Here is a 23024-nt window from a genome sequence, read left to right as displayed (position 1 = left end):
GTATAGAACAGCCGTACAGCAATATTTCACCATGACACATGTGGGACTAAACTCATCCACTAGTTAACAACAGTAACGTCCACAAAATGCACTACCCATTTCCGCCACTAGGAACGCTCTCGCACCAACAATGATGCACAACAGCCTAACAAAACAGGCTCAGAATACTTAAATTCACATTTACATTTCTCGACCAGAACACTCCCGCCTGGCGAATGACTATTATGCCACTATATTATTATTTCTCATTCCCCCATTAATTATTAGCGTTGGGTAGAAGCACAACTAACTCGTTAATAGGTCTTAAGTACTCTTTTACAGTTCCTTGCTTGACAGTCTTCACCATGACCTTACGAACTCTGTTGTCACTGCTTGGTATGGTCTTCGTGATGAGCCCGACCGCCATTCATTGCGTTTCACCTGACAGTCTTTAATCAGGACAACGTCACCTTCCTGAAGATTCGGTCTGACCTCCGTCCCACTTCCTCCTAGGCTGCAGCGTGGCCAAGTACTCCTGCCTCCATCTTTTCCAGAAGCAGTCTGCTAGGCTCTGGACCTGACGCCACTGGCTTTTGTGTAGGTGGTCAATCTTAAAATCTCCTGGTGGAGCAGGTGCAACACTGGCTTTTTGAGTCAACAGCATTGCTGGTGAGAGAACTTGAGGCATTTCTGCATCTGATGAGACGGGGGTCAAAGGTCGAGAGTTCATGATGGCCATGACTTCAGCCATTAGTGTAGTCAAAACCTCATGTGTGAGTCTTGTAGCTCTCTCTTTCAACAGGAGACCATCAAGGATACGGCGTATGACCCCAACCATCCTTTCCCATGCTCCTCCCATGTGCGATGAGTGCGGTGCATTAAATGACCAGGTGCAGCCTCGATCTAGCATGAAGTTTTTATCTCTGTGTCCTCTGTGTTGATTTGCAGTTCTCCACAGGCACCGATGAAGTTTGTCCCTCTGTCTGAACGCAGATGTTGAACTGGCCCTCTGATAGCCAAGAAGCGGCGCAAGGCATTTATGAAACTTGACGCCGACATTGCCTCTATCACCTCCAGGTGAACTGCTCGGGTGCTTAAACAGCTGAATACGACAGCCCATCTTTTGTTTTCAACGCTGCTCCCTCTTGTTCGACGTGCCACAATACTCCATGGGCCAAACACATCTAGCCCGGTGTGTGTGAATGGAGGATCTACAGACAACCTGTCTGCAGGAAGATCTGACATTTTCTGATTTTCCAGTCTCCCTCTCAGCTTTCTGCACATGACACATCTGTGAATGACACTGCATATGAGCTTTTTGGCACCGACAACCCACAGTCCTGCTGTGCGTGATTGCGCCCGCAGTGAAATGGCGGCCTTGGTGGGCTACTTGGCTGTGATAATGTTGAACAAGTAGAGTAGCTACGTGATGATTGGGTGGTATAATTAAAGGATGCTTTTCTTGGTCAAAGAGGTCTGCTTTGCGCACACGCCCACCAACCCTCAGCAGTCCTTCGTTGTCAATAAAGGGGTCAAGTTGTTTGAGTGAGCTGTGTGGTGACACTTTCCCATCTTCTGTTAGGCTCTTGAACTCGTCTTTGTACACATCTTGTTGCACAGCTTTAATAACTGTAGATTTCGCTTGTGTGTGCTCGGATATGCAAGGCCTTGTGCAGTAATGCCATTTTCCACAGGTTTCTGTGCGTGAGGATTGAGAGAATGACTTTGCGACATGGGTAAGTATAACAACAGCTTTCACAAGAGATTTCCAGCTTGAAAAACGCTGGAATCTGTCTGAGCCCAGACTGTGGTTAGCAATTGAGGTTGCCAATGTAGTTACCTGAGTTCGGATCTCAATGTCTAGGTCCGGGTTTACAAGCTGAAAACACCCTGCGTCCAGTGTCTTCTGGAGCATCTGGCTGTGTGAGGAACTTAGGACCGGAGAACCAGTTGGTGAGGTGCAGTTGAGCCGGCGGCATAATCCTGGTAGCATGATCAGCTGGGTTCAGGTCCGTGCGGACATAATGCCACTGGCTCGGTGTGGTTGATTTCCTTATCGCGTGTTACTCTGTTGGCCACATACATGTGAAATCTCCTTGTGGTGTTGTGAATGTAGCCGAGTACTACACGGCTGTCTGTGTAGAACTTGATGCGCAGCTCTGTGTCCAACTCTTCCTTTATTAGCTCCATGAGTTCAACAGCGAGCACTGAGGCACAAAGCTCCAGCCGTGGGACAGTGTGAGCAGGAAATGGAGCCAGCTTAGATTTGCTCATCACAAACCCCACATGACATTGTCCGTCTGAATCTATGACTCTCAGATATGCAACAGCAGCTATGGCCAGAACAGATGCGTCTGAAAAAACACAGAGCTCCTTAGACTGAGCCTGTGAGAGAGAGACTGGAACATACTGTCTTGCGATATGCAGGTGTTCAAGGTCAGTAAGAGATGTAGTCCATGCTTCCCATTGTGCCCTTTTGTCTGCTGGGAGAGGTGTGTCCCATTCTTGCTGTACTGATGTGAATTCTCTCACTAGAGCCTTTCCATGCATAGTGATGGGGGAAACAAACCCCAAGGGGTCGTACAGACTATTGACAGTGGCCAGTGCTCCTCTTCGTGTGAATGGTTTGACCTCTCTTGACACCTTGAATGTGAAACAGTCGTTTTTAAGGTTCCAGCTTACACCAAGACTGCGCTGGAGAGGCAGCGGATCAGCGTTCAAATCCAGGTCTTTGAGGTCCTTCGCTCTGTCCTCTGGTGGAAAGGCCTCCATGACTGTGGCGCTGTTTGAGGCCATCTTGTGGAGTTTCAGGTTTGCCTCTGCCAGCATTTCCTGTGTGCGTTTTAAGAGATCAACAGCTTCCTCTTCACTGGGAACAGATGTAATGCCGTCATCAACATAAAAGTTGTGGAGCACAAATTCTTTAGCGTCTGTTCCATGCTCTGCTTCACCACGCTCTGCTGTGCATCTCAATCCATATATGGCAACAGCTGGTGACGGACTGTTTCCAAAGACATGTACAGTCATTCGGTAATCAATTATCTCCTCGTCAGGGCAGTTTTCTTTGTGCCACATGAAGCGAAGGTAGTTGCGGTGATCTTCCTTTACCTTGAAACAGTAAAACATTTGCTCGATGTCCGCTGTAATGGCAATCCGTTCTTTTCGGAAACGCAGCAAGACGCCTATTAATGTGTTGTTGAGGTCGGGCCCCGTCAGCAGAACGTCATTGAGTGAGATGTTACTATACTGGGCACTCGAGTCAAACACCACTCTTATTTTGTTGGGCTTTTGGGGGTGGTAGACGCCAAATATTGGCAAATACCAACATTCCTCACCTGGTTTCAGAGGTGGAGCGGGTTCTGCTTGGTGATTTTCGATGACCTTTTGCATGAAGTCAAAGAAATGTTCTTTCATTCCTGGTTTCTTTTGAAAGGTGCGCTGTAACGAGAATAGCCTTTGTTTCGCTTGCTCTTTGTTATCAGGAAGCCGGATTCGTGGTGAGCGGAAAGGCAATGGCGCCACCCAGTGGTTGTCTTCAGCGAGATACACTTCTTTTTTCATTAAATCCAAGAAGATTTTATCCTCAATTGACAGGGCTGTTTTTTCATCGCCTGCCATCCTTAAGAAAACACTGTCTCCGATACAGCTTGTGTCAGCGCTGGAGCCCTTTGAGGGTCTTGAGTAATGCGGCACGCCTGGTAAGTACTGGAGAGATTGAGAACTTGCTTGCTCTTTGACATGGATGCTTTTGGGGCATGGTGTGAAATATGAGGCTCTGCCATTCGGGAGTATGTTTGTTTTGTAGACATTAACATCAGTAGGCTGGTGAGCTCCATCCAGGCAGATCTCTCCTACAATGACCCAGCCCAAATCTAAGCGTTGTGCGTATGGAGTGTTGTTGGGGCCATTATGTTGCTCACGTACCTTGTGCACACTTAAGACGTCTCTCCCCAGGAGTAGAAGGATCTGAGCGCTGGGATCAGGAGGTGGGATCTTGCCAGCCACTGGAGCGAGGTGAGGAAAGAGCTGTGTTATCTCTGGTGTCGGGATTTCCTCTTTGTCATCAGGCATTGTGTTACATTCTATGAGGGTAGGGAGCATCACTGTGGTTTCTCCATCGAGTGACTCTACAGTGAAGTTACTTGCTTTTCTCCCCCCCGCCTCGACTGTGCCAGAGCATGTCCTCAGAGTGTAAGGAGAGGAGTTACTTTCAATGCCGAAAAGATCAAAGAACTGTGACTTAGCCAATGATCTGTTACTCTGTTCGTCCAACACTGCATAGACACGTCTCATCTTTTCACGCTGGTTTGAGGGGTAAACTTTCACCAGACAGATTTTAGAGCATGATCTGGGCTGACGAGAGTTACTACATACCTCGGTGCATTTTGAGGTGACATTAAAGGGCTCGTCATTCTTCTCTGCTCTGTTTTGCTCTGGTTCACATTTGGTTTCTTCAGCTGACCAGGAGGCAGGCCCAGGATGGAGTGCGGATATATGTTTATCACTGTCACATTCTCTGCATTTTGCAGACAATTTGCAGTCCTTTGCAAGGTGTCTAGTAGAAGCACAGCATCGATAACAGATGAAGTTCTCTTTTAGAAATGCTTTCCTGTCGTCTAGATGCTTGTTCCTAAAGGTCCGACACTTAAAAAGGGGGTGGGGCTTGTTATGGATGGGGCAATGTTTATCTGGCTCGTCAGTTCTCCTTTCAGGCTGGTTGTTCAGGGAGCTTGAAGCTGCGGCTGACACCTCGGTTTTTTTGACAAAGACAGACGGCTTGTTGTTGAATTTAGCTGTTCTGTCTGGCCTCTGGCTGTTTGAATAGTTGGATGATGAGAATGCAAAACTTGGGTCGTTTCTGGTTTTTGCTTGGTTGCAAATGAACTGTACAAAAAAGCTGAAGGGTGGAAAAGCTACCTTGTAATCCTCTTTGTACCTGGAGTCTTGTGTCACCCATCTTTCCTGCAGGTTGAAGGGGAGTTTTTCAACTATTGGGTTAACACCTCGTGCGGTGTCGAGATATGCAAGCCCAGGTGTAAGACCACTCCACTTAGCAGACTCCAATTCAAGTAGCAGATCGCCAAGCTCTCTTAACTGACGAGGATCTTTGTTTGTGAGGCGTGGAAAATCTTCCAGCCTTTTCAGCAGAGAATGTTCGATGACCTCAGGGCACCCGTAGCACTCCTCTAGTCGCTGCCATATTATTTTGACCGCGTTCGCAGGGCTGGTTACATGCACTGACCTGATTCGTTTAGCCTGGGTGGATGACTCTGGGCCGAGCCATTTGACGAGAAGGTCGAGTTCCTCTCTGTCGTCAAGTTGAGGTCACATGTGATGTTCTGGAATGAGGTTTTCCATGCCCAATAATTTTCGGGATGGTCGTCAAATTGGGTCAGCCCGAACTCACCATCTCTCCTTATCAAATAGGTGGCGAAATCAGGCATCTGAGGCGGCATGTTGGTGTAGCCTTCTGATGAGACATTAAGAGGAGGGAGTGCAGCAGGCTGCCTCTGTGTCGCACTGTTCTGCTGGCGCTCAAATCCCGTACCAGCATGCTGTGGGTAGCTGACGTGGTGATAGGGGTTTGAGGTGACTGATGAGGAGGGGGATCTGGTTCTATAGGTGCTTGCTGTGGGTAGCTGATGTGATGATGGGGGGTTTGAGGTGACTGATGAGGAGGGGATCTGGCTCTATAGGTGCTTGCTGTGGGTAGCTGATGTGATGATGGGGGTTTGAGGTGACTGATGAGGAGGGGATCTGGCTCTATAGGTGCATGCTGTGATTCAGGAAATGGTTGCTGAGCGTTTTGTACTGGAGTGTGGTTCTGCACATACTCCTGGTGCGTTGAGCTCTCTCTTCATCTCCAAAATCATTGCGCCTTTCCTCATCCAAGTCTGCTGCAGCTTCATAGACCTCTGCCTTTCTGGATGCTGCTGCTGCCTCCCTCTCCGACTGCAATACCTTGAGCCCTGCTTCCACTTCTGCTTTATTGCGCTCTGCTTCTGCAAGTGTTCTCTGCCGCTGTTCCTCAATGCGCGCTTTCTCCCTCAACATGGCTGCTTCCCCCTCTCCGCATATGCACTCCTTACTTTTAGTGCTTCTGCTTTTGCCCTCGCTTTAGTTGCAGCGCTGCTAGCCGATGATGCAACAGTCTTGCATGACGAAGAGCTAACAGATGACTTAGTTTCTAATGTTAGGTCTGTTTTACTTTCTTCTTTCTGAGAATGCATGTTGTCGCTGGGACTCCGATACTGGCGTGGTGCACGCTGTTCTGAGATCTTCACCCGCTGTGTTAAGTCCTTTTACTATTCTGTCCTAGCAGTTGTGTCCTAACAATGCTTAGGCAGATAGCGAACAAGGAAAATGAATGAAGCTGGTTTGACGTCTTCTTAAGTTGGAGATTTATTGAAGAGTTCACTCCAAGCAGTTTTCTTTTTGTAAAACTAAGGAATACAAACAAAAAAATATAATTACTAAGTAGCCAAATATTCCTTTCACATTTTCATTCACGTACATATTAGCCTGTGCATACACACGCAGCTAGCGCTAGCATAACTTACATACGGAAAAAGAATGTGCTACGTTAACGCTTAATAACTATAATATTATTACATAAGTGTTAATTATGATATCTGCATACAACAACCAAAAGAACACTTACGGACGTGCTACTCCAAGGATCCGACATGTATAGAACAGCCGTACAGCAATATTTCACCATGACACATGTGGGAACTAAACTCATCCACTAGTTAACAACAGTAACGTCACAAAATGCACTACCCATTTCCGCCACTAGGAAACGCTCTCGCACCAACAATGATGCACAACAGCCTAACAAAACAGGCTCAGAATACTTAAATTCACATTTACATTTCTCGACCAGAACAAGAAGACAGTAAATTGATAACATTTGAAAGCAAACAATACTACACCGCGGTGAATGCCTACCCATTGTGGGAAGAACTATTTCCTGTGATAAACTTGAGAGAAATGGTGTTGCACTGCAGCTTAATCGCAGCAGAAGGCAATAGTCTATGGAGAGGCTGGTGGGCCACCATTGGGACCTTATTTAGTGTGTGTGTGTGTGTGTGTGTGTGTGTGTGTGTGTGTGTGTGTGTGTGTGTGTGTGTGTGTGTGTGTGCGTGCGTGTGTGCATGTGCGTGCGTGTGTGCGTGCATGCGTGCGTGATTATACGGTATGTACTCACAATGAAACACGGTTCTTGCTTGTTCTTTGTCATTAGGCTGACAAAAAGCCGCGGGATAAACACTTACATTGTACATGGAACATAGCTAAGCTACCTACCTAGCTAGCTAGCAAGCAAGGTAACATTTTTTTTTTCTCTAATAAAAAATTGTAATACAACAAATTTGTCCCAACACCATCCTCGTTGTGCTCTCACACAGTCTGTTGTGTTTTCCCTCCTCTGTGTAAAGTAAATAGATTGTGTCTAATGCTCTCATTAGTTTCTGCTGTATCTCTGTGTACCATTGCATGCTGGCTCCATCTTTTATTCTCTCTTCTCATTCAGTTTGAACAGCTCTATTCTCCACCGGGGAGAGGAGGCTTCTTATATCATCGTTTCACTGAACTGAAAATTAGGAAGTTCAGAGCATGAAAATGCCTTTGACAGAGGGGAGGGGGACGGAGGCTGCAGCGGCATCCGTTGCCTGATGTTTAAAACAAGGCAGATCTGGAGGGTTTTGTCTGAAGTCCAGCACAACTGAAACTGAATGTGCAAAGATGAATACTTTGCTCAAAGGCAATGCATGTGTAATGAAGATGTGGGTATCTGCATGGTTTAGATTCATTCTATGTGATGTCTTTTTGCTAATGAAATATCTACAGGGAGTGGGGCAGTGCAAAAGCTGCACTTTTTAGCAAAATATTTCAAAGCATGTTATGTAAAGGATCAACTTATGCTGAAACTTATATTAAATATGCATAAGAAAAAGCAAGCTCTACAATAACATATAATTGTGCCAATTCCAAATTTGAATCAGGTTAATAATATCAGATATGAAGGGAATGTTTTATTACAGATCTGCTGTTCTCGGTCCTGTGACTAACCCTGCCATAACTCTAGCTCTGGTGGAGTAGATTTTGAAATTCAGCTAAACCAGTGAGTCAGCAAAAATAGGAATACTGCAGCATAGAAGGTTTAACATTGTTGTGCAAAGGCAGGGCAAAGGTATGTGTGTATGAAATCGACCTGGCTCCCTCCACCTCTTTTTTTTGTTTTTTAGCTAGAAACCAATTAAATCAGCACAATGCGGTGTAACAGATAGACCTAGGAGGTAACAATTTAATCTTGTACACAGGACTATTATTCACAATTAACCAGTTTAACATTGTGTTAGCTCTCCATCCAAGTCCAATCATGAATGCTATCTGCATGTTCATTTAAATTCTCTTTTATTCTGAGAGAGCAAATACATCTCAACATCATGAAGAGGCTTCATGGACACGGCGCCATGCCGCTGCTTGTTAGAAGTGTGTTATGAGGTTCTTGGAGGATATAGAAACTGATGGGTTGGACTGCTGCAGAGCTGTTGTTGTCTTAGGGCTTGGTGTGAAATCAAAGAGAAGTTTCTCTCTAATGCTGGCTGCTTTGGAGCGAAGCCTAGAAAATGGAACAATTTTGTATCAGTGCTTGTTATTTAATGCAATGCTTGTCTCAACTACATACGTTAAGGACAGTCAGATCATGTCATCCTACTTTAAATGTTTCCACTAACATACCACTTCCAATGAAACATCTGTGAACCGTATGGACATTTTGTAACAGTCTGAGCTGTGCCTGTGCATTGTGTATGTATGTGCATGTGTATTCCAGCCATGGACTGTATATACAGATGGACAATGCGTCTCCGCTCCCTTCCATAAGCCAAAACATCTCAGATATAGGCGCTGCCATCTTGTAATTTTGGAGCCAGAATCTGTGCAGTGGTAATCGGGCGGTGGAGGCGCGAGTCAATCACAGCTGTCAATTATGACGTTCAACCCCATTTTAATAGCATCAAATAATTAATAAAAACCAAACTTATCAGAGAAATGAACACTTAAACAAAAAACAGCGTGAGAAACCAATCACAATCGTCTTGGACGGCGCTAAGACACGGACAGAGCCACGGTGCCGCTGAAAAATAGCCTCGGGAAGGAACTTGTTTTAGTGGAACGTGTACGTTCAAAGGTTGTTTTAATCGTTCAACAGACAGGATTTCAGATTGGACAGATAGTCTAGCTAGCTGTCTGGATTTACCCTGCAGAGATCTGAGGAGCAGTTAACCATAGTCCTCATAAATTCACCGGAGTTTAAAATCCCAACACAGCATTTTGCATTTTTTGCACCCCACAAAAGAAAACTCCACATACATTATATACATACATATAAAAGAACCGAGCAGAGGCCTGTACTACAAAGCAAGTTCAACATGCCCTGGATTTATATCAGTTACCCGGCTTCACCTAGCCTAACAACCTCGGCCCCGCATAACCGGTATCACGACGGTGGTTAACAACTAGTCCAACCAACCCAGGGTTTCCCAATCCAGCGACACGCAACTTCACATATAGGAGGCGCTGTTTGCACAGCACGACCAGTCGCAAACATCTACCAGAGCCGCATATTTTACATAAGAAGAGCAAACTATAATTCTACATAAATATTAAGAACACAGACAAGGTTTTACAGGCAAAACGCAATACAGTCGCTGCTTCCTAAAACAGGAAGGAAAGCTGGCAAAACAATAGCCGACGCTGTAAATGCGTCGGCTATTGTGGGTAAAGTGGGTAAAGTGGGTAAAGGCAAATAATAGAACAGTTACAACAGTCTGGTAAGTTCAGAAAATGACATCACTTTACTGTAATGCAGCCTTTTAAACCAAGAAATATATATATCGATATATTGCCCAGCTCTAGCGTAAATCACAACGCTTATCAATATCACTTCCCCATCAGTCAGGCACTAGATCTGACCATAATTACGCTTGTGCGTAATAAACTGTTGTTGCTTTAGCCTATTATTTCAGTTGTAACCCAGGCAGTGGTAAGCCATCGTGAGAGAAAATAAAAAATATAAAAACATAATTCAAACCGATGTGTGACATTGGCAACACACGGCTCAAGAAGCCGACAAATTGCCTTATACGTAATTCAATCCGCTAAAAATCTATATCTTTCATAAAAATACCCATCAGGGAATGTTAACGGGGTTGTCGGTCTCTAAATGTTTTAACATTTCTGAGCACACCTCTCTCTCTCTCTCTCTCTCTCTCTCTCCCCCCCCCACCGAGCTCCACCGGATTTTCTAAGAACGGTGACGCCGTTATCAATCGAGTATTGATTGGTCAGTTGCCGGTGCTTTTACACCGGTTGATCTCTAATCTCCAACATAACCTGCTCCCGAGCAGGTTAGGTGTTCAGCATAAGTTACCACGGCGATTTAACCCGATAACAAGTGATCCACTGCCGTGATATAAAAAAACCCTGGGTTGAACACAAAGTTACCTCATTAACACCAAATCTTGCTTTGTAGTACAAGCCTCTGGTCTGCCTGCAAGTTTGTTGTTGTATCCCAAATAACCAGGGTTAGACAAAGGCATCACACAGGTACCGGACGGGGGTTTGCAAGCATCGTTGCTTCATAAAGGTTGCAGAGTTCAAATCTTTTTAGAAAAAATCTCTCCATTGTTTTGGTAGAAATGCTTCACAGCCCCCACATTTCAATGTAGGCTACCAAGTCATTTATTTTGTATGGTTGTATTGGCCGGACTTGCCGGATTGGCAACATGATATACTAAATAATATATGAAAGACCACTGTTGTCAAGAAGAATGAAAGCAGAAATAGCTCATTATTAGGCAATGATATTTGAAATTAGATTTGATTAATTGGTAAATCAGTGGGCGTGCTTAAACAACAATGGTCTGTGTGCAAGTGTGTATAGCTTGCGCTGCATTGTTAACAGTGTGTAACAAAACAAAAACGTAACTTAAATGAGGTTAGCAAAGTCCGAAAAAAATATTTAAAAAAGAAACGGCCAAAGATCTGAAAAGTAAACCAAAAAAAAGTTCAACCAAACTAGCCTTGATCCCGCTAAACCTTTAGTGCATTATTGTGTGCTGGAAGAAATAAAATGATGTTTCCTGGAAAATATAACACATACGGCATTAAGTTTATGAGCTGAATTTATTTGAAGTATTTTTTAAATGTATAACTTTTTATGTCCCTTCGTCTAAGGATTTCTATTAAAGTAGTTCTACTGTTGAAAAGGAAGTACTGTGTATCCTGCAGGCTGATCAGTATGCATGTGTTGCTGACAGGATTTGTAATAACTGTCTAAAGTACAGTACCTTGATCTGACAGCCGCACTCTCCCCTGGCACAACTGTGAGGCTGAGCAAAGGAAAGCGTCACATTTTCAAATAAGTTGTTACTCTGTGTTTGTGTGTGTGTGTGTGTGTGTGTGTGTGTGTGCTGTGGGGGGGTTGCTATCGTAAATGTACAGTATATTTCCAGGTTGGAGCTTGTGAAAATAATCTTTGCTACTCAGACGTAATACTGGGCCTGACATAACTGGATGAATAAAACACTAACTTTCACCTCAACAGTCATCACAAAATATGACTTGAGTAGCCATGTGCAGATGAGCCATCGGTAAATTGCTGCAAAGTCATTAATTAGATCAGATACAACTTGACAGAAGCTTCGCAGGAAGAAAGCTGCAGGAGTAAATGCCCAGGATGTTTGCAGAGGTCTTTAAAACATTGTCTTACCCTGATGATTTAGGACATGTGCAGTAAGAGCAGGTTAATTCTCTGGTTGTGTCATATTTGTGAAGAATAACTCCCTTTATGTTACAAAGCTTTGGCTGCAAAAGGACAGCTCCTGTGGGATTAATACCCACACCAGTGCAGTCCTTAAAGTTAGGATATTATGATGCTTTTTTTCTTCTTTTTGTTATATATAGAGGTTACTGAGCTCTAGTTTCCACCTACAGTAGCTTAATATGTAAGCTAAGTCAGTTCTGTAATATTCTCCACAGCCTCTTCATATTTACAAGCTATTCTCACTGGGGGAGAAAAGCCAGCAGGATGAGGGATGCGTAATCTCTCTTGACAGAATGTTCATGAAAATTAGGTATGTGTCACTGCTGTGTGCTTTTGGATACTTAGCAAGAGAAGGCAGCTTGCACAGAATTTCTAGCTGCTTTACAAATGACAGTATAGAGAGGAGATGCTGTATTTCTCACTGTGTGCAGGTAAAGAGATGTTGGAGACACTGCTGAGTAGCTTGTAGAAAATCAAAGTCATGATAGCAGACTAACTAACACTGCAGTGCCTTACAAGTTTCAAATGAGGGTAAAATGCAAGACCACAGCCCAGTCTCCATGGTTATACAGAGGTCACATGGGTGAATCAGCAGAAGAGGGGGCGCCTCTATCTACTGTATAAGAGGTGGCATACAAAGAACTTTGCCTGCAGGGAGGACACGCTCTCGCGCCTCACAACGGGTGATTACATGTGTCGCAGCCCATTGTTAGCACAGACCCAGTGAGGGGGGGGGGGTGAGCTGTCTTGCATATGGCCTTGATGGTCCCGGTGAAATCACAGCACCGCCTGCCCACCAGTCCATAATAACAATGTATACTTTATTAATCCCGCAAGGGGAAATTACAATGTTTTCACTCTGTTGTTATTACATACAGGTCTGAATTACACACACACATGCTCAGTACCTATACATGCACTAATGGAAAGATGTCAGAGTGAGGGAGCTGCCCATGGAATGGTGCCCTGAGCAGTTCGCTGAGGTGAACTGGCACCTCTTCACCACCATACTTTGGTCCGTACGTGGGACCCTCCGGTTCCCAACCCGACTCCCTACTGACTCCCTACTGACTGAGCTATTGCCACCCCCAGGGAAAGTAGAAGAAAGAGAAAAAGAACCCCAACTACTTTATATCCACTCAGCAAAAAATCCAGGCAGGACGTGTGAATCATGCACACTCCTTCACCAGATTATCATCTGATCCCAGAAAACACCAGTGCTGTTTATTTCATCAAGCAGAGCTGTCAACACCCCATTTATTTCTGTAGTTTCTTGCCTCCACATAGAAAAAAGTCTGTTGTGCTGAATGGCTTCAAATGTAGAAGTATTTGCTCTAAAAATGAATAACCTGTTTGTTTTGTCTTACATGATCATGGCACACACAACATATTGACATGCACATATGTTTGTATGTGGCTGTATTATATACTGTACATTTTATATATGGTAGGTAAATGTAGATCATATATAGAAAACGCAAAGGTCCATTTAGTAGCTATCCTGAAGCTTTCGATCATGTCCCTTCAGATTTCCATTAATACATGGAGCTTGTCCTATTGTCAATTTTTTTATTTGGGATTTTAAGATGTTCAGATTTCCATTTTCAGGGGAAAATTAGCAAGCAATGATGGTCCAGATATCGTCCTATACCAGTATGTTCCAGTATTAGATGTATTAGTAGATGTAGCCTTGTTGATATCTTTGGTTTGAGGGAAGTGTCTCGACAATCATTATATGGATTGCGAATACATTTTGTACAGACATGGTTCCAAGAGGATGAATATTAATGTCAACATCCCACAAAAAAAAAAAGCAGCCCTCTCATTCATTTGTCCGTCTGCTGTTTTATGTCATATGTGACATGTTGCTCTGTTCTACTTTTATCTTCATGACGTTAATGTTCCTGGCAGAAATAACATGCAACTGTGCAGGCAAAATAAAGCCAGTCTGAATTGAATGACTCATTTAAATCCATGTCCGCAGCACAAATGTGTGCTGGGAAAAATTGGAGTAGTAACACCGAAAGCCCACGGGGGTTGGTCCTCTGGTTCATGCTTGGCCTTTCTCAGATAAGGTAGTGAGGCTGGAAGACTGGGCTCAATGCTCTACAAAAACTTACTATCCACCACAAAGCTGGACTCGTGCTTCTTTTCGTCCCACATGAATGAAAAAAAGCCGTCTCTGAGGCCTTTCTGCAGTCAATAGTAGCAGTCTGTACCTAAATATACTTTCCTCTGTTTTCTTGCTTTGTCTAGGCAGTGATACAGTTAATCTACTCTTGGTGCGTTGGTGTGCTTCATGAGGAGAGAGCAATAGAGAGAGAGGGAGAGAGAGAGAAAGAGAGAGAATCTAACATACAACGCTGAGAGAACAAGCATGGAGGAGTGGCGAGGAGCCAGGTGACTCAGAACATGTGACGGGGTCAGTGCGGTGGGAGGTGGTAGATGAATGACTGAGGTGTGAAGCCTCGTCGCTAATGGAGGCATCCACCTCCACCAGGCTCTTTTTTTTTCCTGAAATCTGTGATTAGCTCATCTCCAGCCCTGTGTTTAGTTACATGCCTTCAGCCTTTAAGCCCGGTGTTTAAATATTACTCTGTGAATTTGTACTTGGTATAAAATCTAACCACAAGCAGCGCAGATGCTGCCACAAGTAATATCTACCGAGGTGAAACGGGTTTATTTCAGCTTTTAATGCACATGTCTTGATGTAAGGCAGCTTGGCTGCTTTATGTAAAATCTGAAACGCTTCCTCTTCACACTTCACCAGCTAATCTGACCATTCTCTGCGCCTGTTGTTAGTTGCCTTGGTTACAAAGTCCTTCAGTGTGGCATCAATGTACAGTACCATTTCTGCTCAATGCAGAGAAAAGCATCTTTTGCTTTGGAGAAGGGTGTATGTTGTAGACTGCATATTGCTAAATTTAGAAGATTTGTTTTTTTTCTCTCGTTTGTCGTTCGGAGGTCCAAGAGGTTTGTTTATGTCTTCAAACAGCAAGTAGAGATAAAACATTCATGTACATTACCGCACGGATCAGTGTTATTATTGTCTTTCGTGCGAGAGGCGTAGGAACGGTTGTTTTGAATGATTTTTATTGGATGAGCTCATTAATGTCTACCACCTGTTCCCTCAGCCCAGTTTCCCTCCTCTTCATCTGTTAGAAAAAGAGTTTGCAAATTGGATCTCATTCAATGTGGAATTGCTGCATCTCATTAAAGCACATTTTAGTCAAATGAATGAATCACCTCCAGAGGAGAAACATTTGCTTCTGTTTCTTATAAACAATATCTATACAATATCGTGTCACAACACACACAAGGGCAGACATATAGTGAGAAGGTGCTCAGGGCTTTAGCACAGTCTACTCTACTGTACACTGTTAATCTTGGGATCTTTCCAGGCTACCAGAGGACTCAGGTTATAGACTGAGACAATGAAAGGTTACAACCTCCTGTCAAAAATCTTTCAGGGAAATATCTGAAACCCATAAAGATGGCATTCCACTCTCCTTTAAGTGGATATAATTGATATTTTTATGAAAAAATGTATGAAATGAATGCAGCTCCCCTCTGCTTTACAGAGGTTTATAGCTAATTTCAGCTCATTGTTTAGCCTTTCGGCCTACAACTTCACTGTGTTTGGTTCACTCTCACCGTTTTCATAGCGCCAATTTCAATCGCAACAAGCAGCTGTTCTCAGTTCAAAAGCTCTATAAGCCCACTACCTGCTCAGCACCAAACAACAGACAGACACATTTAGACACTAGCTGGGCGACATAGTGGAGCATATAACAGCTCAATAGCCAGACAAATCCCATCCCATCCCCATCCCATCCCAATTCCAGGGACTGGTAAAAACTGAGCTAAAATAAGTAAATATTGGAATAACATTTATCAGGCGGACAGAAACGCAACTCCAAATGAATGATAAAGTTGCTCCCTAATTGCTTTATGTGTAAACAAGTAACAGTATGCTAATACATTTCACCATATCAACTTAAAATGTGATCAAATGTCAATGTTGTGTTCACAAAATGTTTCTGCTGCCCTGTCTGGGCAGCAAAAAACAATCTGTTAATGCTACTTTAATGCCCTGTTTTACTGAGGCAATACAAATACTGGCAGGTGTCCATACACACAATTTGTTGTGCACTTTAAGCAGTAATTAAACAGTTAAATAATTTGATTTCCTTTGCAAATCACAAATCTGTAATATACTGTGAGTGATCAAGCCTGCTGGGCAAATATGATTCATTTGTGTTCTTTAGAAACAGAAATTACTTTGTTTTGCTCCCTCCGGTGACGCAGACCTTTTAAGATTTCTGATTTAATTGCATTCTGTCTTTACAGAAGTTGCCTGCTCTATTATCAACCCCCTTCTCCCTATCCTCCTCCGCCTCCTGTTTTGCCAGAAGCCAAAACTGCACTGTTGTACCTTTTTTAAGAATTGCAAACTGACAAAGCTGAGCTTGTCATCACACTTGAAATCCAACTCAAAAACACAACAAAACACAGATCATGAAGCCTGTTCAAACTCCAGCCTGCTTCCCTGTCAAGTCGTGTATAAACAGTCCTGATGCCAGAGCACCATTAAGTCGTGATTGAAGGGTCAACTCAAAGCACATCCGTGTCACCACGGTGACAAACTACCAGAGCATAAGGAAGCAGCATTTATTGTAGTCATGCAACTGCCACTTGTCTTCAAGGTCTGTCATGCAACTTTAATGAAAATAGATTTCCCCTGTCCTTCACCTGTGCAGCATGAAGTGAGGATCAGTACAACATGTAGGAGAGACCATATTAAACAGGGTCGAGAAGTCAATAACAGGACTGACACATGCAACAGGACAAACAGAATCTGTGAGCTTTCATTTCTATTTTTCTCTCAGAAAATAATCTAATGTTCTGCATTACATCTACAGTAGCTACGTGAGTGTTTTTTTTACACTGCTTTTGGTAACAATACTGGAAATTTCAAGACATTTCATCAGTTCCTTGATGCATAGAGCAGAACCATGCTGGAGAGTCGATGCATAAAATGTCACCTGAGACACTCAAATATCACGGAAAATGCCACCTTATTTTTTCGGGACGCAGTCAGCAAACAACAAAAATCAATAATAATGCCTTCCGTCCATCAACAGCCTTCACTGTGTCAACCCCTGTTACCTGTTGTGAATGAGAAAATGAGCAGGCAGCTGGGGTGACAAACTAAGTGCCGGTGACAGCAATGGTCTACATATTTTATGTTTAACTATTTAAGCAGGGACAATGCACATTTATTAACATGAGCACTTGAGTCCATCATGTAAATGTGCCAGATTTGGCTAGTTTTCATCTGTAGCTGCTGGCAGGTTGATGACATTAAAAGAAAACGAATAAACACAGACATGAGCACAGATTATAGGAGACCGTAATATTTCTATACACCAGTAAAATATCTGCACAAATCATATTTAGTTAAAATTTTACATAGGAGGCCCAAAACTTAACGTACGTATAGTGGAAAGGAGAGTATGTGCCACATCAGGACCACGGTAACGTCACCGCATGCCTTTGCATAAGCGACTCGCTCTTAGATGAAAATGTCTACAGTGGCAGCATGAATCAATGTTGAGGTGAAATATTAATCCACTTCCATTTAAAATTCCCCTTCACATTTTCTATTTGTGGATGCTAGGCAGGGTGGCTCTTTGAAGCTGCATGGCGTCAAGTAACCCTTTCACTAAAGATGAGGTTTGAGGCCAGGAAACTTTTTTTTTTTTTTTTTTTTTTTTTTTAGTGGACAATTATTAATCATAATTGATGACTTTTTTTAATTGACACTTAACGTTCCCTTCTTAGAAGCAATACTAGCACGTCATTAAAACATAACTGCTGTTGTATGCTCCCTCTGATATCCAACCAATAATGACTGATGATAGGGGGTAACCATTCTTGGGTATTTTTTATTATTATTATTTTTCACATCAAAGTCTGTTTACAGGTGTTGGGGAGTACTGCTACTGTACGTGTACGTGAAATGTTGTACAAAGCCTTTTGTGGCACTACACAATCTAATAAATGACCCCAAGTGACCCAAGACTGATCTCATAAAGTGGCATATGTATGACATGCCAATTCGTATGCCGTTTTGGTGTGTTACCAAGACACTTTTTATCAACGCCGTTCAGCCGCCATTGACCTACATTACGTGTGAATTTTTGCCGTAGCGAGTAGTATGAAACAACATAAGTCTGCATTTGGTTGGGGTGGTGGATGGGTAAAACACAGGACTTTCACCCAGGGGAGACGGGATTGTGTCCCTTGTATGGTGTTTTTCAACCATTTCTTTTTTAAGCATTCCCCAATGTTTCTTTCCTAAACCCAACCGTTTATTGTTTTTTGTCGTTTTTGTTGTTTTCGTGTGTTACTAAAGCCTTTCCCAATGTTCTTTTCCTAAACCCAAGCTTTTTTTTTTACACGTGTGACGTTCTCGCGATAGTACGGCAAATTCTTGCGATAACAGATAACGGATGTGTATGTTTACGTCTATGCTACAGCGTATACGTGGATAGTGGATCAAAATGCGTACAGATAACGTGTATGTTTACGCAAAGTCATGATGCCATGTTGCAAGTGATGTCATGTCGGTCAGGACTGAAGACCACAAGGTTGAAAAAGACACAAATCTGGGGATGTTGAGTTAGAAAGAAGTGAGCTTACCAGACCTCTGTAGCCTGCTCCTCATCTCTGCTTGAGGATAGTGGCTCGAGGCAACATGAGCCGCTGCTAGCATAACACACCTGAATCTCGGACCGAAAGATTATATCTCTGGTTTTGTGGCATCGATTTTGATTCCTTTTCTAACTGAAACTTTACATCATGAGTCTGACCAAGATATAGGAGTGCATTTTATAGACCTGAATTGTCTCTAAATCTGTTTGCGCATTTGACTGCTCTTTTGTAAATAGAATTTGCCACTTTTTTTCTACATGCCTGTGGTGCCACTCAGGGGGGAGTGGGAGGGACTGTGGCTACTTCTGTGGTTTGATGACATCACATGCATTTCCTCAACTGGCAGATAAGGAGCTGTGCCTAGGCCCCATCTCCTTTTGGCCATCCGCCGATTGGAAAATCTTAATAATATTCATAATAATAAACTAACGTGGGTTGTGTGAACAGGTAAATGGCTTGTTGAAGCAGTGACATTTACTGACACAATGATTAATAAGAAACGGGCAGAGAACAAGTCACTTCGTGCATGATTGAGCTCTTATAACAAGGATGTTGACAATCAGCCAGTAATGTATGCATACAGTACAATGTATGTTTAGTGTGCTCACATTTAATGCATCCACCATCTCTGTCACAAATGGGAGCATCTTCTCTTTAATGTTGAGACTAGCAGCTTAATGTCAGATGCTGCATGGCACGACTGCTACAGGTATCACTGCAGGATTTATTCACTTGAGTTTATCCCCCCTTATTTTACTCTCACTTACTTCTCACAGCACGCTATTGGTCCACTGTAAATGAAGGCAGCGCACGCACGGCTACAACAAATAACCCATGTGTTGCTGCAGTTAGTCTCTGACTTCATAGCGTCACTTGTTTTTGCTTGGCTGCTTTAGTCATGTGAGGACAGCGTTGGCCTGGGTTTGATGGGTGGACAGCAGCAGCAGTAAAACTGGAGAAGCATCATATGGAGCCCATTAACAAAAACATCCCACAGTGAATCAGAGATAATGGTGGTAGCTTTAACATATGTAGTACTGAATGTCTACATGATTTATTTTGTTAGTTTACAGGATGTGGTTTGCTCTGCAAAAAACAGATTTTTAAGGCATCATGTTTATATTTGCATGACATCACAATTATGAAACAGAATACATCTGCAGGCTGTTTGGAAATGAGCAAGCATGTATCACGTTATTTAATTTCCTCTGTGCTGCAATGTAGCACTTTATATGTTTGGCTGTTTGATGAGTGTAGAAAAGACATAAAATATGCAGTCTATATGGCAAAAATCTGTATTTATGAGGGTAATGTTATATTGACTATCCAATACAACAGTCAGCCTCTGCAGTGGCTGAGTATATCCACACACTTTTGATTCTCCTCTTCAAAGCGAGAGACTACACTCACAGTCCACACACTACAGTTCTCATAAAAAGAGCCGGTCCTATCTTATTACTTTAGATGTAACCCCATCCACACTTGAGGAATGTTGTCTCTGACTGAAGTCATTAAACTCCCTTCTTTTGTATAATACAGGTCCCTCACTCATTCTTATTTTCTCACAACTCTGGCACCAAAATAATGAAATACTACATTGGGAGCATCTCTGGCACTCCAATAATCACTCCAATAATGCCAGCAGTGCCTCCTCCCAGTGACACTTCCTGTGCTTTAGTGTCAAAATGTATACTTCACTCTTTATAGAGAAAATGACCCTGCCCACTCAGGTTGACACATAAAGGAGGCAAACAAATAGCATCACTGCATCCACATCTCCACGTGATATCTACTCTGCAGTATACCAATTTGAGCCCCAATATTGCTCCTCAGTGTGCATTTTTATTTCTAGCACAAGTGCTCTGCATAGCACACCCCTTGACTATATTAGAGCACACATGGTGAAGTTGGCATTTGGCTATTGGAGCATAAGTGGCTGAGGACTCTCAAAGGTCCCATAACAATTTTAATGAGCACAAATAAACCTTCATGTAAAGAAGAGAAAACATACGTGTAATAGCTTAGAGACAACGGATACCCATGCAGTACAATATGTACTGCTCTGTATAAGGAGAACCACTGGACTAGCAAAGGCAGAAAGTAATAAAAACGTTGGGATATCGGAATATATTGGTGTAGTAGATCTGAACGAACAGGCTTTTCAGAAATTGATACCACAGCTATTCATTCAGGAGAATCTACTCCACTGTCCTCCAAGTTATTTATTTCCATTCATTTAAAACATCCCTGTCCCCCATTTCATTTAACTAGTATTAGCACATTTGTACATCTGCAGTCACATTTTCAAAGCACTCCTCACAGCTCCCCACATTTCTCTATCGTGCCAGCTCACACAGAATCAATTGCGAGGCTATGTGGTAATCTGCTGTGCTTTCCTGTAGCTGCTGCTGCAGCTGCCATGGGGCCACCTGGGGTCCCCCGAAGGTCTGGACCTCTTCTGGGACTGAACATGTCATTACATACAGCTGAAGAGAGACCCAGCGCGCATCCCTCATCTTAAAGGGCCTTAAGGATGTGACCTGCATTAATGGCATCAACCTATGGTAGAAATGCTCCCCCTGTGTAAATCCGAGTGTGTGGCTCAGCTGGCTTACTGGGCTGCCAAAGGTACAGACCTGAATTTATATCTAAATAGCTGGTTAATAATAACGAATGTCAAGCAGAAGATTGAGACTTGATTATTTTAAGTCTTATTAAATCCTGGAACTAAATGTCAGTGTCTGCTCTCTAATGTTCTTCTGAGGCAGGGATCATGGAAGAGTTCAGAGAGATTAGTGTCAGTGTCTCACAGTAAAACCTTATCTATTCACAGCATGCTGATGGTAGCAGGAGTTATTCCTTATGAACTGGAGACTTTACAGAATGAAAAACATTGATTATGGCACATTTCCTAAAAGAGAATTCATTTTAATGTCTACAAAGGTCATCGTGTGTTTGGCATAACAAAATAATAACATTTTTGCAAGTGGTGTCTGATGACCATTTACATCACAAATCTCAATGCTTTTATCTCATTACACATTTGAGGCGGAGTGAGAAGGGTATTCGATTTCCGTAAAAGTAATTTTTCTTGAATTCATATTTAGAGGTCTTGTATCATCAGCCGTTGTTGAGCAAGGATAACATACCGGAGGTTGCTTTGTTTTAAGTCATCTTTAACCCCGGCTGCTTCTCACAAGAGATGAAAACCTCCATAGATGATGTCAGAGAACATTACTGACCTTTGACATTATAGTTTCTGCATGGTTTTTCACATTAAAAGTTTGCCATGTAGGGAGGCTCAACATAAGTCACTTAAAATGATCCTTATATGTTTTAATGCAGCCCAGTGGTGTGGCATCAGCACCACCACAGAGTTGCAGCATCAGCACTTAGATGTATGCCTGTGGCGCCAGTGAAGACTTAGTGCTGTATAAACTCCCTGGAATATTATAACAACATGACTCTTATTGCTGTAAGAATTCAGATTGATGAGGAGGTCAATCTTAATTCATACCCAATGCTGCATCTATAAAGTTTACCAAGTAGACTACCATTTACAAAAAAACAATTAGTCAATTATAGTCTCACTTTCAAGAAATTCTTTTGTTGGATATCTTTAGATTAGTTTTGGAAACATGTTGCAACATAGTGCGAATCTGCACTGCAACTAGCCTATAGGCTATCTTAAAAACAGATTTGTATTTACCCAAATGGTGTAAAAATCCATGTTTGTTTAATGCATTAGATTTAATGGTGGGTTAATTGATGCCAGCGCGGTTTTTCATCAATCCATTGTTCTTTATTCCGTAACTATTACGTAACAAACTTAAAGGGTTATAGGGTTAGTGTTATAAATAGACTTCGATGCATTAATAGCGCAAAAAAAAAAAAAAGTGAAGTCATCGCATTTTGTATTTTTTTTTCACACCATTGTGCTTTGAGTTCATTCCGAAATCTGATCGGCTATTTAGAAAACATCTCAACTTACCTTGACACCAAATTCCGCCTCTAAACGTAGGATCCAGTGGCTGTCAAAGTCGACTTCGTTCTCCTATTACACTAAACGTTCCTGTGAAGTTTAAAGAAATAAAAGTACTTCTACATCAAATTCGTGCGCTCCTGCAGCCTGTAGTACTGTACCATCTGTTGTGCCTGCGCGCGTCGAGCTCTGCGCGGTGAGGAGGAGAGGCGAGGGAGGGAGGGAGGGAGTAGTGTCCAGAGCGCACAGAGGATAGGACAGCGCACACAGGACGAGACAATCTGAGCGCCTTCAAATCCCAGCCTACTGAACATGCACTGTATTTTACAATATTTTTTTAATGCAAGGGGCAATAGGGAATTAAAACCCGCACTTGGTGGAGGATGCACCTGCACGCACTTTCACTTAACCCACCATTTTAACCTGTGCAGTAAAATACAGTTTAAAGATGAATTTCAATTCACACTATAGTATTTAGCCGTAAATAACAGAAGAATGTAAAAGAAACAATAC

The 23024-nt window shown here is 42.8% G+C and overlaps 1 protein-coding gene across 1 annotated transcript in view; it reads right to left on the bottom strand.

The window, feature by feature from the left end:
* LOC114553540 (caM kinase-like vesicle-associated protein) overlaps positions 1-22629 on the bottom strand; it is a 50135-nt gene extending 27506 nt beyond the window's left edge. Inside the window, exon 1 of the mRNA XM_028574746.1 lies at positions 22521-22629. The gene's annotated coding sequence lies outside the window, so the exon portion shown is untranslated. The remainder of the gene's footprint in view (positions 1-22520) is intronic.
* Positions 22630-23024: the final 395 nt, after the last annotated feature.

The sequence above is a fragment of the Perca flavescens genome, chromosome 4, assembly GCF_004354835.1.
Source record: "Perca flavescens isolate YP-PL-M2 chromosome 4, PFLA_1.0, whole genome shotgun sequence".
Classification (NCBI taxonomy): domain Eukaryota; kingdom Metazoa; phylum Chordata; class Actinopteri; order Perciformes; family Percidae; genus Perca; species Perca flavescens.
Note: the sequence above shows the minus strand (reverse complement) of the source record. Positions and strands in the feature narration are given on the sequence as shown.